Source organism: Mesocricetus auratus, unplaced genomic scaffold (assembly GCF_017639785.1).
Source record: "Mesocricetus auratus isolate SY011 unplaced genomic scaffold, BCM_Maur_2.0 Super-Scaffold_100006, whole genome shotgun sequence".
In the NCBI taxonomy this organism is placed as follows: domain Eukaryota; kingdom Metazoa; phylum Chordata; class Mammalia; order Rodentia; family Cricetidae; genus Mesocricetus; species Mesocricetus auratus.
The window spans coordinates 36104867-36121233 of NW_024429190.1; positions in this window are offsets into that span (position 1 = coordinate 36104867).

A 16367-nucleotide genomic window follows, 5' to 3' on the forward strand; every position below is an offset into this window, starting at 1 on the left:
CAGACCATTATAGACATTATTAGTGGTCAAAGATTATTAGGTTTCAACTTTATCTGTTATGAAAGCTCCTTTGAAATTTAAAAACCAGAAAATTGTAGGTATCTGACAACATCTCCTTTCAGTTCATGTGCTCTCTGTTCCTAAAATTAAATCATTTTAAACTTTTTGAGCTACAGGGAATTTTCTCAGTTGTATACACGCTTATGCTTATTAGTGCTTCATAATAACTTATTAATTGCATGTAAACTCTTACCCTCATAATTGCAAATATTCCAGATCACTCCAAGAGTTTCTGAATTTTTTTTGCATGGACATTTTTTTTCTTGTTACTTTAACATCAAGTAAATCCATTCCTCTCAAATATAGGACGGGAAAACAGTCATTATTCTCTAATATTATTTTCCATGTTTATTCTTTTGAAAAATAATAATAAAATATATAGACTATATAAATATACAGATATATGAAATACAGAAATGTATACATGTGTACATTTGTTATGTAGGGCTTTTCTTATTTGTTTTTGTTTTTGTTTTTTTTGCCTTTTCAAGACAGGGTTTCTCTGTATTGTTTTGGAGGCTGTCCTGGAACTCTCTCAGTGGACCAGACAGGCCTGGAACTCACAGAGATCCACCTGCCTCTACCTCCTGAGTGCTGGGATTAAAGGCATGTGTCACCAACGCCTGGTTTTTATTTAGTTTTGTAAAAGACCATAGCACAAATCACAATCATTAAAATCCTTTTATGATGCTATTAAATTTATTCATTTGTTTGTTTACCAAATATTAAAATATAATGGTATTTTCAGGTCCTGTTTGCTTCTTCAGTGACAGAACAGACATGAACAAACAATATTCTTTTTTTGGTCTCTGTTATTAAAGTTCAACCTTAGCATAAAAAAATCAAATGGATAGCATTTATGACATTAGCAATAGACATGAGAAAATACATACTGAATGCATGTAGGTTGGATTTATTTTCCAGAGAATTTAAAATGTAAAGGCAATATTAGATATATAGAATTGTATGCTATATCCATCTGTATTATTCTACTCTGCAAACACACTTGTAAAATTTCTGAAAGCATAACTTTCCCCTGTATCTCCTGTCTACCTGTATTAACCACAGAGAGAAGGAGATGTATAACATTTCGCTTCTATTAGAGGTATTTATCTTCTAGACATGTGACTGCCAAACTTTCACTGTAACAGTCTAATGACAAATGTTTTATTCCTTTATTCCTATATGGACTTGGCCACAGCTAAGCAACTGTTAAAGCAGCCCAATCTGAACCCCTTTGCTCATCAGTCTTTCCTGTCTGTCAGTGGATTCCTTGAGTTCAGCTCAGTGTTTAGCTGTGGAAGTCTGTCTCTGCTTCTATCAGCCATTGAATGAAGGTTCTGTTTCCGAGACTCTCTGGCCATGGGATTGTGGCTGGCACTCCCCAGATATATGTCTAAAATCAATTTATGAGAGAGTACATTTCATGTTTCTCTTTTTGTGACTGGGTTACCTCACTCATGATGGTTTCTTTTAGTGTCATCCATTTGCCGGCAAATTTCAGGAATCCATTGGTTTTTTTTTTCTGCTGAATAGTACTCCATTGTGTAAATGTACCACATTTTCTCTGTTCATTCTTCGAACGAGGAGCATCTAGGTTGCTTCCAAGTTCTGGCTATTACAAATAATGCTGCTATGAACATAGTGGAACAGACATCCTTATTGTATGAATGTGAATCATTTGGATACATGCCTAAGAGTGGAGAGGCTGGGTCTTGTAGTAGGCTTATTCCCATTTTTCTGAGGAATCTCCATACTGATTTCCAAAGTGGCTTTACAAATTGGCACTCCCACCAGCAGTGGAGGAGTGTTCCCCTTTCACCACAACTTCTCCAGCATAAATTTTCACTGGTGTTTTTGGTTTTAGCCATTCTAACAGGAGTAATATTGTATCTCAGAGTCGTTTTGATTTGCATTTCCTGGATGGCTAAGGATGTTGAGCACTTTCTCAAATACCTCTCAGCCATTTTAGACTCCTCTATTGAGAAATCTCTGTAGCCCACTTTTTTTTTGAAAGTAAAGCTAAGTATTTATTGTAGAAATTACTCACAAGAGACCAAACAAGTAACCCAGATAAGCCTAGTAGTTTTCCGCTGCTGAACTGGAAGCCAAAAGCTGGAAAAAGAGACCAAGACTTCCATTGTTCAGTCTTTTATGCCTTCCCCCATAACGTCCCCTAGCCATGCCCAAAAGTGGCCCTGGCTAGTGACATAGTTCACCGCCTACATACGTATGTGTGTAGCCCACTTTTTAATTGGATCCTTTGGTGTTTTGCAGACTTGCTTCTTGTGTTCTTTGTAAATTTTGGAAATCAGCCCACTGTCAGATGTGGGGTTAGTGAATATCTTTTCCCATTGTGTGGGCGGCCTTTTTGTCTTGCTGACAGTGTCATTTTCCTTACAGAAGCTTCTCAGTTTCAGGAGGTCCCATTTATTAATTATTGACCTCACAGTCTGTGCTACTGGTGTTATGTTAAGGAAGCTGTCTCCTGTACCAATTCATTCAAGCTTACCAACCACTTTCTCTTCTAAGAGGTTCAGTGTGGCTGGATTTATGTTGAGGTCTTTGATCCATTTGGACTTCAGTTTTGTGCATGGCAATAGACATGGATCTATCTGCAGTTTTATATATGACAGCATCTAGTCATGTCAGCACCATTTGTTAAAGATGCTTTCTTTTTTCCATTGTAAATTTTTAGCTTCTTTGTCAAAGATAAGATGTTCATACATGTATGGGTTAATATCAGGGTGTTCAATTTGATTCCATTGGTCTACCTGTCAATTTTTGCACCAATACCAGACTGTTTTCAGGACTACTGCTCTATAATAGAGCTTGAGGTTACAGATGGTGATGCCTCCAGATGTTGCCTTGTTGAGTAAGGTTGTTTTGACTATCCTGGATCTTTTGTTTTTCCATATAAAATTGATTATTGTTCTTTTTTTTCAAGGTCTGTGAAGACTTGTGAAGGAATTTAATGGGGATTGCATTCTATCTGTACATTGTTTCTGGCAGGATTGCCATTTTTACTACATTGATCCTACCTATCCAAGAGCATGGGAGATATTTCCATTTTCTGGGGGCTTCTTTAATTTCTTTCTTTAAAGACTGAAAGTTCTTGGGATACAGGTCTATCACTTGTTTGGTTAGCATTGTTCCAAAGTATTTTATGTTTTTTGTGGCAATTGTAAAGGGTGATGTTTCTCTGATTTCTATCTCAGCCCTTTTATCATCTGTATATAGTAGGGCTACTGATTTTCTTAAGTTGATCTTGTAGCCTGTCACTTTGCTGAAGGTGTTATTCAGCTGTAAGAGTTTTCTGGTAGAGTTCTTTGGGTCATTTATGTCAACTATATCATTGGCAAATAGTGAAAGTTTGACTCTTCATTTACAATTTGTATCCCCTTGATCTCCTTTGGTTGTCATATGGCTCTAGCTAGTAATTCAAGTGCAATGTTGAAAAGTTATGGAGAGAGTGGACAGCCTTGTCTTGTTCCTGATTTTTGCGGAATTGCATTGAGATTCTGTCCATTTATTTTGTTGTTGGCTGCTGTTTTACTGTATATAGCTTTTATTATTTTTAGGTATGTTCCTGTTATCCAGATCTCTCCAAGACCTTTATTATGAAGGGGTGTTGGATTTGTCAAAGGCTTTTTCTGCATCTAGTGAGATGATCATGTGATATTACGTTGATGGATCTCGTATGTTGAAACATCTCTGCATCCCTGGGATGAAACCAACTTGATAGTGGTGAATGATTGTTTTGATGAGTTCTTAGATCCGATTTGCCAGTATTTTATTTTGTATGTTGGTATCAATGATCATGAGGGAAATTGGTCTGTACTTCTTTTTCTTACTTGTCTTTGTGTGGCTTGGGGATCAAGGTTTTTGAAGCCTTGTAGAAAGAGGTTGGCAAAGACCCTTCTGCTTCTGCTGCATCGAATACTTTGAGAAGAATTGGTGTAAGCTGGTCTTTGAATTTCTGCTAGGATTCTGCACTGAGGCCATCTGTACCTGGGCGTTTTTTGGTTGGGAGACTTATGATGACTGCTTTTATTTCCATAGCGGTTATGTGTCTATTTAAACTGCTTATCTGCTCTTGATTTAATTTGGCAAGTGAGAGCTACACAGAGAAATTTCCATTTCCTTCAGATTTTTGAATTTTGTGGAGTACAGGTTTTCAAAGTATGACCTGATGATTCTCTGAATTTCCTCAGAGTCCATTGTTATGCCCCCCGTTTAATTTCTGATTTTGTTAATTTGCATGTTCACACTCTGCTGTTTGGTAAGTTTGGACAAAGTTTTCTCTATCTTGTTGATTTTCTCAAACAACCAAGTCTTCATTGCATTTATTCTTTGTATTGTTTTCCTAGTTTCTACTTTATTGATTTCAGCCCTCAATTTGATTATTTGCTGGTGTCTACTCCTCCTGGGGGAGTTTGTTTCTTTGTGTTCTAGAGCTTTCAGCTATGCTGTTAATTCTCTATTATAACTATTCTACAGTTTCTTCATGTGGGCTCTTAGTGCTATGAACTTCCCCTTTCAAAGTGTCCCATAGGTTTGGGTATGTTGTGTCTTCATTCTCATTGAATTATAGGAAGTCTTTAATTTCATTTTTTATTTCTTCTTTGACCCAGGAATGGTGCAATTGTGCATTATTCAATTTCCATAAGTTTGTAGGGCTTCTGAATTTGTCTTGTTGAATACTAATTTTAACGAATGGTGATCTGATAGGATGCATGGAGTTATTCCAATTTTTTTTGCAGCTGCTAAGATTTGATATGTTGCCAAGTATGTGGTCGATTTTTGAGAAGGTTCCATGTGGTGGTGAGAAGAAGGTATATTCCTTTTTATGTGGATGGAATGTTCTACAGATGTCTGTTAATCCCAATTGGGTCATAACTTCTATTAGCCCCTTTGCTTCTTTGTTAAATTTCTGTCTAGTATTCTTGTCTAGTTGTGAGAGTGGGGTGTTTAAATCTCCCACTATAAGTGTGTGGGTCTTTATATGTGATTCAAGTTTTAGTAACATTTCTTTTACAAACGTGGATGCCTTTGTAATTGGGGCATAGATGTTCAGGATAGAAACTTCATGGTGGTGGATTTATCCTGTGATGAGTATGTAGTTACCTCCTTCATCTCTTTTAATTGATTTTATTTTAAATTCTAATTTGTTAGATAGTATGATTACTACCCGTGCTTGTTTCTTGGGTCAATTTGATTCGAAATCTTTTTATAACCTTTACCTCTGAGGTGATGTCTGCCTTTGAGGCTGAGGTGTGTTTCTTGTATACACAGTAGGATGGCTTCTGTCTTTAATCCAGTCTGTTAGCCTGTGTCTTTTTATGGGTGAGTCAAGGCCATTACTATTGTGGGATATTAATGACCATTGATTGCTCATTCTTCTTTGATTTGGAATGGTTGTTCGTGGTGGAATTATATGTAGAATTCCACCCTTTTTTTTTCCTTTTGGCTTTGGTAAAGTGGGATTATCTAATTCCCATGTTTTTCTGGTTGTAGTTAACTTCCTTAGGTTGTAGTTTTTGTTCCAGAACTTTCTGTAGGGCTGGGTTAGTGGATATGTATTGCTTGAATCTAGTTTTGTCATGGAATATCTTGTTTTCTCCATCTATAGTGATTGAGGGCTTTGCTGGGTATAGTAGTGTGGGCTGGCATCCATTCTTAGTGTTGGTAGAATATCTATCCAGGACCTTCTGGCTTTCAGAGTTTCCATGGAGAAGTCAGTTGTAATTCTGATGGGTTTGTCTTTATATGTTATTTGGCATTTTTCCTTAGCTGCTCTTAATATTCTTTCTTTATTCTGTATATTTTGGTCTTGATTATTATTTGGCAAGGGGACTTTTTTTGTGGTCCACTCTATTTGGTGTTCTGTAAGCTTTTTGTACCTTAATTGGCATGTCTTTCTTTAGGTTTGGAAAGTTTTCTTCTATGATTTTGTTGAATATGTTTTCTGCCCTTTGGGGTGGTTTTCTTGACCTTCTTCTATACCTATTATTCTTAGGTTTGGTCTTTTCATGGTGTCCCATATTTTCTGGTTGTTTTATGTTAGGGATTTGTTGGATTTAAGATTTCTTTGGTTGATTAATCAAGTTTTGCTATTTTATCTTCAATACCTGAGATTCTCTCTTCTATATCTTATATTTTTTGGTAATACTTGTATCTGTAGTACCTGCCTATTTCACCAGCTTTTCTATTTCCAGCCTTCCTTCAGATTGTGTTTTTTTTTCTCTATTTCAGTTTTCAACCCTTGCACTGCTTGAATTGTTTCTTGCAATTTTGTCCATTTGTTGCATTTTATGAATTTTCTGGCTTGTTTTTTCTTCCATTTCTTGCATTTTTGGTTGGTTTTTTCTTTCATTATTTGAGGGATTTTCCTATATCCTTTTTAGGGCCTCTAACATTTTCATGAATTTGTTTTTAAGGTCATTCTCTTCTGCTTCATTTGCATTGGAATGTTGGAGTCTTGCTGGTGTGAAGTCTCTAGAATCAGGTGTTGTCATATTTGTTTTCTTGTTGCTGAGTATCTTTTTGTATTGTCTCTTTCCCATTTGTTCTTCAAGTGGGTGCAGAAAGAGCACCTTACTGGTCTGGTGGTTAGGGGACCAGAGTTCCCTTTTGGTGGGTGCAAGCAAGTCCAGTACTCTGGTACTTCTTCTCTTCCTGGTCCTAGTCCTGATCCTATGGGTGAAGAAGCCCAGAAATCTGGGGTGCATAGTCTCCTACCTTGTCCCCTGGTCTCCTGGTCCCTTTGGTGGAAAAGAAGACCTGATTCTGGGGTGAATGGCTCCTGCTAGGATGGGAGGCTCTGTGGCAGTCCCCAGGCACTGGTCCTGCTGGTTCTGCTGGTCCTGCTGGTCCCACTGGTCCTGCTGGTCCCCTACTCCTCTTGGTGGAAGAGAAGACCTGGGATCTGGGGTGCTTGGCTCCTGCCAGGATGGGAGTCTCTGTGGCAGTCAGTAGGCAGTCCCCAGGCACTGGAAGTCAGGTCTGGATGCTGGGCCTTTTTATGTGGACCTACTTGTCCCCTGGCCTCCTTGGTGGAAGAGAAGACCTGGGATCTGGTGTTCTTGGCTCCTGCTGGGATTGAAGGCTCTGTAAGAGTCCCCAGGCACTGGAAGGCAGGACTGGATGCATGGGCCTTGTTTATCTGAACCCACTGGTCCCCTGATCTCTTTGGTGGAAGTGAAGACCTGGGATCCGGAGTGTGTGGCTCCTGCTGAGATGGGAAGCTCTGTGGCAATCTCCTGGCAATCCCCAGGCAATGGAATGCAGGCCTGGATGCAGGGCCTTGATTACCTGGTCCTGCTGGTCCCCTGTGATTTCATTCTTAATTCATGTTGAAGCATTCTTTTTCTAAAGATTTGTATGTGATCTAATATTTTTCTATAATATTTTTTGCTTCCTCCCTTCATATATTTTAATTATTTGTTCCACAATTGTTTATGTCTAGATTTCAGAAATACTCATCTATTTACATGGCAATTTAAAAAAATCTACAGAGTGAAGTAAAAAACAAATAAAAAATCTGTTACATTTGTAGCAGGAAATGTGAGCCATCTTCTTAGCAGATGCCACTGTTGCTGACATGGAACTTTTAACATTAGTCAACCCATTAATATTTTCAGTCAAGTATTGGTTTCCCAGTGATTTTCCCTTGCAAAGAATTACCTCATTTGTTTTCAATAGGTTACAAGACAAAAACTTTATCCCTGTGGCTTTGTTTTCTTTGAATATTGGTGAGTATTTTATATGCATATTAAATGTATTGATAAATAATATACATTGCTTAAATTTGTGATAGAACTATTGAATGTATGTATCCTTATCAGAAAGTACTTTGTGTGTTATTTATATAGTATCAGTTTTAAAGTCAAGTAAATTGAAGGCTTCTAGTGCTTCAAAAGTGATTATCCAGGGCTTAACATTTCAGAACACTGTAGACACTTGAGTACATCCCAAAAGGTTGTCATTTAGAGTACAGAAAACAAAATATATTTGCTTAACGATTCCATTCTATAGCCCATACCATAAGCATATTTACTTGTCATTCATCATTCAGTTCCCCTTACAACACTGACTATATAATGAGGTAATTAAAGCAATACAATATAGTAATGTCTTTTAAAGGAATTTGGATCATAAGTTAAATGTATATTCATCAAAGATTCAAATTTTATAATGATGTCAGAATAATTTAGAGATCATAAATCCTTTGTGATTTATGATGGAATGGTAGAGACTTCAAGTCAAATTTGCATGTATTTTTGGAATGACTATACTTATTTCAGCTATAAAAGCAGAAAGTTAGGGCACAATTATAGCTTCCATGAAGTTTCAGATGGATGTCTGTCATTAAACTTGCTGTGTGTAACTACAGGTTTTAAAAATAATTCATATCATGCTATATCATTAACAAAAGCATGTGGAGCTGATGTCATTGTTACATAAGTATCAGCACAAATCAGAACCTTGTCCTTTTTTAGAGTTGATATTTATTTTGTTATCTGCTAGACTATTTTTTCTATGAACTTTATATATTTATTGAGTGATTAATGCAGATACAACTTAGTAGAACAACAAATTTTATGTGAGATATTCCAATTCTTGTTTTGTTGATTTCCAATTTCATCATTTTTCAATAGAAAACATATATTGTACCAATGCAGAAAAACTATGGTTTGGAACCAAGTCTAAACACTCTTTTTTTTAAATTATATTTTTACATTGCAACCATGGTTCTCCATGCACCCCCTCCTCCAGTACCCCTTGACTCTACTCCACCACATCCCCCACCAACTCTTCCCAAAGGGTTAGGTTTCCCATGGGGAATTGTCAAGTCCTGGCCCATTAATTCCAGGCAGGAGCCAGCTCCTCTTCCTGCATTAAGGTTGAACATGGCATCTCTCCATACAGAATGGGCCCTTCTGTAACACAAAGGACATGGTAAATAAGACAAAATGACAGCCTATAGAATGGGAAAGTTCTTCACCAATCCCACATCTGACAGAGGGCTGATCTCCAAAATACATAAAAACTCAAGACACTAAACATCAAAATACAAAATAATCCAAAAAATGGGGTACAGAGCTAAACAGAGATTCCCAACAGAAGAATATCAAATGGCTGAAGGACATTTAAGGAATTGCTCAGCATCTCTTAATCATCAGAGAGATGCAAATCAATAGGACTCAGAGATACCATCTTAGACCTGTCAGAATGGCTACACCCCTATATGCTACCAAGATTTATACTAAGTAAAGCTAAAATAACAACTGACTTACAAAGTTGTTCTGAAAATTAGATTATCTTCTCATAAATCTCATCCTGGTATCAACATATCAACACATGTAGCAAGGAATAGGTGACCTGGGGTCTGTTTGGGAAGACTGACTCATGGCTGATGGGGGCTAGCACTTACCAGCAGTCTACATGTCCCATGAGTCTTAGAAACATCACTGCATTATATGACTCCAACTTCACAAGATTGTCTCTATTCTTCCTTCCTGATGCTACTGAATATCTCTTGTCACCAGCATATACAACTGTGTTCCTTTTAAGCCCATATCCAATACAATTCATCTACCTTGGGCAATAAAAATTCCAGTTTAAGATACATATTAAGAAATATTTTAAGAAATGTATTACAATCTGAGGCCCCCTTATTTTCAACATAGTTATGTGATTAGGAAAGAAGACTTCAATTAGATTAATATTTTGTATAAGCTATGTTATGGGTCTTCTTTGGTATACCTTCATTTACCTCTCAAGAACAAATTATATGTATTTTAGGTACAAGTATCAAATAAGTTACTAATCAATTGAAATTTTACTTTATTGTACATACATATATGTTGCTTCCTAATAAAAATTTGGAAGCACTTTTTAGCTACTGATGTGTGTGTGTGTGTGTGTGTGTGTGTGTGTGTGTGTGTGTGTGTGTGTGTATAAGCTCAGGGGAAATAACAGTGGAGACTTTTAGGCCGAAATTTAATGTTTTGTTTCATAGTTATAAAAACATGATTCAGTGCCAAAGATTCTCGAAGGACTACTGAGAAGCCAGGACAACTGAAGTTATCCAGGAGTATATAAGTAAAGTTTCATTTGGAATAAAATTTGTAATAAGGACAACTCATGTACCATGTAACTTCTGTTCTTTCATCAAAATGTGTTTTCAGTACTCTAGAGGATTTTAATCCATTCTACAAAGATTCCATAGAGGCTTCCTAGTGCTGATGGCTAGAAATATAATTGGCAAAATGTCTACAATACATGCTGCCATCTGGTAGCAGTCCCTTGATTATCACACTAAATTCCCATTCAGACAAAATACTGAGGTTGTCCTTGCTCTGCAGTTGTGAAAATGTCTAGTCACCTGCTGAGATAACTGCACACCTGGGGATATTGGTAGGTTTCAACTTGTGCACTAAATTGTTCTAGCTGTATCTGCACATATGGGTGGGAAGCCAGCAGAATCTTTTACAGTGATAGTGCGCTTTCATTAGTAGAGTGGCAACTTCCTTTGAGTGATAGTATATAATACTTAGGAGGGTGAGATTGGAGGATAAGATCAGATTTCTTTTTACATACCCTTTATTATTCGTCACTGTGAAATTTAGTTGGCCTAGACGTCATATAAAGTGACATGCCTGGGGGCATGCCCTTGTAATCTCAATGCTGGGCAGTCTAAGAGAGAACAAGGCCTTGGACATGGCAAGCCTAGATTTCCTTATGAATTCCAAGTAAGGAATGACGCTTTGTAAAAAGAGGTGAACACGGTTCCTGAGAGTGACAAGTTTGGCGATTTTCAGGAGTATATACACATCTTCAATGCCAAGATATGTATGCATATTTACACATATACTCATGCATGCACAAACAATACATTAGGAAAATGGACATTAGATTTTAGAGACTTTTTGTAATTACCCTCTTGACAATGACAAACACATTACAATTTGGCATCAGGTTCTGAACATTTAATTATTGAATTTAAATAGACATATAGAGAACTCATAAGTATCTATATATTACATATAAACACTTAAATGTTAAAAACTTAAAAATTACTTCTTGTTCCATCAAGGAAATACATTGTAAGAAAAAGAGTAACTTGTTTAATAATGTTATTTTTCTTTAAAAGGTAATTGAATAAAAATAAGAGGATTAAAATGAACTTACAATAGATTAGTGTGCCTTAAAAATAATGGTCATACATGCATATGATTTCAACCTGTTCAACACATTTATTTTCCATTTGCATTTAGAAGCCATTAAACTAGGCAGTATAAATAACATATGTAAATGTTACTAGAAATGCATTGACTGCTATTAACAATCAAGAAAACTTAAATCAGTTCCAAACTTTTCCTGGAATACTGTTTAGAATACATTAAAGAAAGTTAAATAACATTAGGAATGTCAACTGTATAGCGCTATTGGTGAAAGACATAAATTTCTTGAGTTCATTAATACTTTGAGTAAATGTGTTATATGGATGCTCACAGTCAACCCTGGAATGTGAAACAGAATTATGTTTTGTATCTCATACTCATTACAGATAACTTTCACACTGTGTTCAATCTCTTATTACTCAACAGCAGAAAAACATCAGTAATATATTTTTATACATCTAAAAATAAATTCCTTTATTTTATGAATTGCCAGTAGTTTGTTAGGAATAACTTTCCATAGTACTACAGTGATGTTTTCTTAAACAACAAAAATGTTTTTTTTCACTGTTCTGGAACCATGTTGTCAATGCCTTAGTAGACTTGGATTTCCTAAGGACTTAGTATTTGATTTGCTAGATGACTAGATGATACATTTTTTCACTGTATTCTCAATATATTTTTGTCTGTACATAAACATTCTTAGTTTATCCCATATAAAATTAAATTCAACCCACTCAAAGGACTCCATAGGCACTAATTTACCTCTGTAAAAGCCCTGTTGTTTCTATGTAGATTAATTGAGAAGAAGCATTGACCAAATGAATACATTTGGTGATAAAGCATATTTTGAGTAGGAGAGAAATGATGTGAAAAAGAACAAGGACAAAGTCAACAAGCTAAGTTCCCCACATGCACCAAAAAAAAAAAAACAGAGGAATAAAATGAAAATTCCCTCATTGACAACGAAAATCATTGGTTTGCAATGAAAGGTTTGACCCCATCAACTATATGCCAAAAATACTCATGAAAAACATTTCTTGAGTGTTTGTTTACTAGAAGGAATTCATGGACATGCACAAAAGTAAATTCTCTTACTTTAGCATGCCATTGATTAGAAAATGTATCTAATATGTCCCAACTTATATCCAGTTAAATATGTCTAGGCATTCCAACCATTCCCACCACCATGGAACTAGAAATTCATGTAATGGCAAATCTCCCATGAAGATGTTTATTTTAATACATGAAAATCCTTGTCTCCTCTCTTGTACTCCTATTTATTCTTTTTATTTCCTTCAAGTATTATTCACTATCTTGCTTTTCATTAGTGTGTATGAGTAGCAATTATGATATCGCTTTGCCTGGTTTTGTGTATTTTCATTAAGGTATGCCAGTTGTATGTTACAACTACATTTGGAAAACTAGGGATGTTCTATGAAATAATTAACCTTATGCTTACTATAGGCAAAAATTTTGATATACTGATGTGAAAAATATTGTGTATTCATAACTAATTATTGCAAAATATTAACAGTGATAACATTATTATTAATATCTGCTATCAATAAGATCCAATATTGTTTGTGTTCATAATAAGTGAAATTTGACATAGATTTTCAAATCTTTCAGTATAACTCAATTTTTCCAAATAACCTAAGTCTTGATAATTATTATTATCAACAAATAGAAAAATTAAAGTAAAATCGTTTATTTAACATGGTGTCTGCTACTTCAAAGTACAAAAATGAAGTAAATTTATTATTCAAATCATGAATATGATAGTCTAGGCATAGATACACAGAGACTATGTTATTCCTATTTTAAATTCAAGGATTTAATTTGTCTGCTAAGTACCAAGATTGATGCTTTTTTTACTGCTATCCTTTTTTTTGTGTTAATAAATCAGGACACAGCCAGCACCTCCTAATGTTCATTCCTGACCCTACAATTAGCTTTCCACTGACTCTCTTTCCTGATAATCAGCACAAACCCTTACTTTGAGCTATCCCATAATTAGCCAGACAATAAGGTTTCATGTGCTAAAATACCCTGGCTGGGTGAACATGCTAACCATTCATCTGTCACATCCCCTGGATGGATCACATGCCCTTGTTTAGTTAAGAGGATTGTCAGCCCTACTTCCCATTAAGCTGACATTAATGTGTCGTCCAAAATTTGAGTGTAGCAATTAAAAGTTTTGAGCTCTACTTAAATGGCACTAAGCTAAATCCTACAAGCAAGAATTTGTAGAGGTGTTCCTTAAAATAAAATTGCAAAGAAATAAAGGACAGTGCTGATCCTGGCAGAAAGGAAAAAAATCCTATACTTATAAATACATTATTACAGAGAATAACAACTGAAAATAAACTTTCTGTGTGAAAACATTTTGTGTTAGTCTATACATTTAAATGTATCATTTTAATTTAATCATTGTTTCTAATCTCATTCTCAATTTTGATCCCTCTAAGTGTATGTAAGAATGCGTGTCTGCATTTGTTATCTTAGTAAAATAGATCAAACTGTATATATTATAAAGTGAACAAATGTAACTAAACTCAGTTGCATTATGTTTTTGATTTTTCTGTTTCTCAATTTTGGGATAAAGATTCCAAATTACTTACACTTACATGTACATTGTTTCATATATACAAATAGTTTGTGTTCGTATACGTTTATATGAAAAAATGAAGTTTGTATCTGATCTTTTAGCTTTCACTGCTTATGCATATTGTTAGTGTGTTCTTCCTAAAATGATTGTGTATACTTCATCTTTCATGAGCTCTTCTCATAGTGTTCTTCCTTACATTGTCCAAACACTCCTTACTTTTTTCTGTGGGTGGGATCAAATGCCTGGCCAGCAGCATAGGGGATAAAATGTTTATTTTTCTCACAGTCTTGAGAGTACAGTATACATCGCAGTTACAAAGGCATACCAACTGTTGTGTCCTGTCAGTGTGGCACTGTGAAAAGGATAGATAAGGAAGAAGGCAGGGGAATCTATTCACATCATTTTGATATTTATACAGTTGGTACTTTCATTATGTTTACTCACTTATTTCCTAATCTAGAGCCTTTTATTCTTTTTGTTGTTGTTGTTCAGCAAGCATGGGGACTACTGTACCCTTTTTTCTCAATATATGATTTTATTTAAATTAGAAACATGAATGCTTTGCATGTTAATCCCATCTCCCTCTACCACACCTCCTCCCTTGTCCCTCCACCAGCCCACCCCCATTCCCCACCCAATCACCTCATCATTTCCCAGGGAGAGTGAGGCCCTCCTTGGGGGCATCTCCAAAATCTGTCATTTCATCCAGGGCAGGATATAGGCCCTTCCACATGTGTCCAGGCTGTGAAAGCATTCCTCTGTTTAGAATGGGATCCCGAAGATCATTCATACACCAAGGTAAACACTGTTCTACTACCCAAGGCCCCAGTGATTTCTGCAGCCTCCTCACTGACACTGCAATCATGGAGTCTGGATCAGTCCCCTGTTCGCCTCTCAGCCATTATTTTGGGATTCAATAACTCCCACTTATCCGGTCAGATGTTTTTGTGGGTTTCACCATCATGGTCTTGACCCCTTTGCTCATCACTCCTCCATCACTGTCACTGGATTCCAGGATTTCAGATCAGTGTTTAGCTGTGGGTATCTGTCTCTGCTTCCATCAGTCACTGGATGAAGGTTCTAGGATGGCATATAAGGTAGTCATCAACCTTATCATCCAGGAAGGGCTATTAAAAAAAGTGTAGTCTCCCCACTATTGCTTAGTTTGCCAGTTGGTGTTTTCCTTATAGATGTATGGAGATCTCACTAGTGTCAGCTCTCTCCTCAAGCCTATAATGACTCAATCTATTCTATGCTGCAGCCTCATGGGGATTTTTACCAATGTCTTCTGTTTTTGAGTCCCTTCAAATATGTAGTGTAATTCTCATTTGGTGACCACATATTCTTCAGTTGATGTCCATCTTAAAGAATTTTCTATTAATTATTTAGAAGAGCTTTGGTGATGCAGAAGTATAGTAATATGATTAATCTAGGGTGGTAGAAATCTAAGGACTTAGAATAAATAACCCAGTGACCTCTTTGACTCTGATAGTTTCTACTGACAAATCTGTTACAATGACGTCCTGTCTCTGTATGTGACTCTGGGCTTTTTTGAGCAGTCTTTGGTGGTAGTTTCCTTTCTTTGTACTCTGAATGTTCTAATTAAGCTAACTTGTCTTTAAGACCTCATATCTACCTTATAATTGAACCATTCTATACATGAAGCTTTCCATTCATCTCTTTATTTTAATTTTTGTCCATTATTTACATAATACAATTTATCAGCATTTCTTTATTTATTGAATATCCTTTTGGTGTATTGTATTGTGTGATTAATTTTATTTAGGTATTTTTAGTCCACTTGATTTAATTAAATTTGAATTACTTTTAAATATTCTTATAATCAATACATTGATTTATTTGAGATTGTCCAGAGGCTTGTAATTTTAAATTCTGTCAAAAAAAAAAAAAACCAGGAGCCTATTATGAAAAGAAAAAAAAAAGCCTCTTGAAAGTAGTTCCTCCTTCAGTGTTCAACTTCAAGTATAGAGAGATGTGTAGGGTATATTAAGTTAGTAGATACTAAAAATGATGATGGATTAAAAACAGGAACATAGCAAATGTTTCAGTTCATATCAGAAAATAGATAGGAAGAAATAAAACAATCAGGTAAAGAGGTTGTAGAACTCCGCCATTAGCCATGTGACTTATTAGAGGCGCATACAGATGAGGTAATAAAAGAGCTGCTTACCACACTGCTAACCATACCCACTTTAGGCATGACTAAAGACTTATACGGATGTAAGCAGTGAACTACGTCACTAGCCAGGCCCACTTTTGGGCATGGCTAGGGGCATTACAGAGGAAGGTATAAAAAACTGAACAAGGGAAGTCTCTCTCTCTCCTTTTCCGGCTTTCTGGCTTCCAGTTCGGGGGTGGAAAACTACTTGGCTCATCTGGGTTACTTGTTTGGTCTCTTGTGAGTAATTTCTACAATAAATACTTATTTTTACTTTCAGTAAGTGTGCCATTTATCATTGCAGCATCAAGAGGTGATTGCAGAAGCCTGT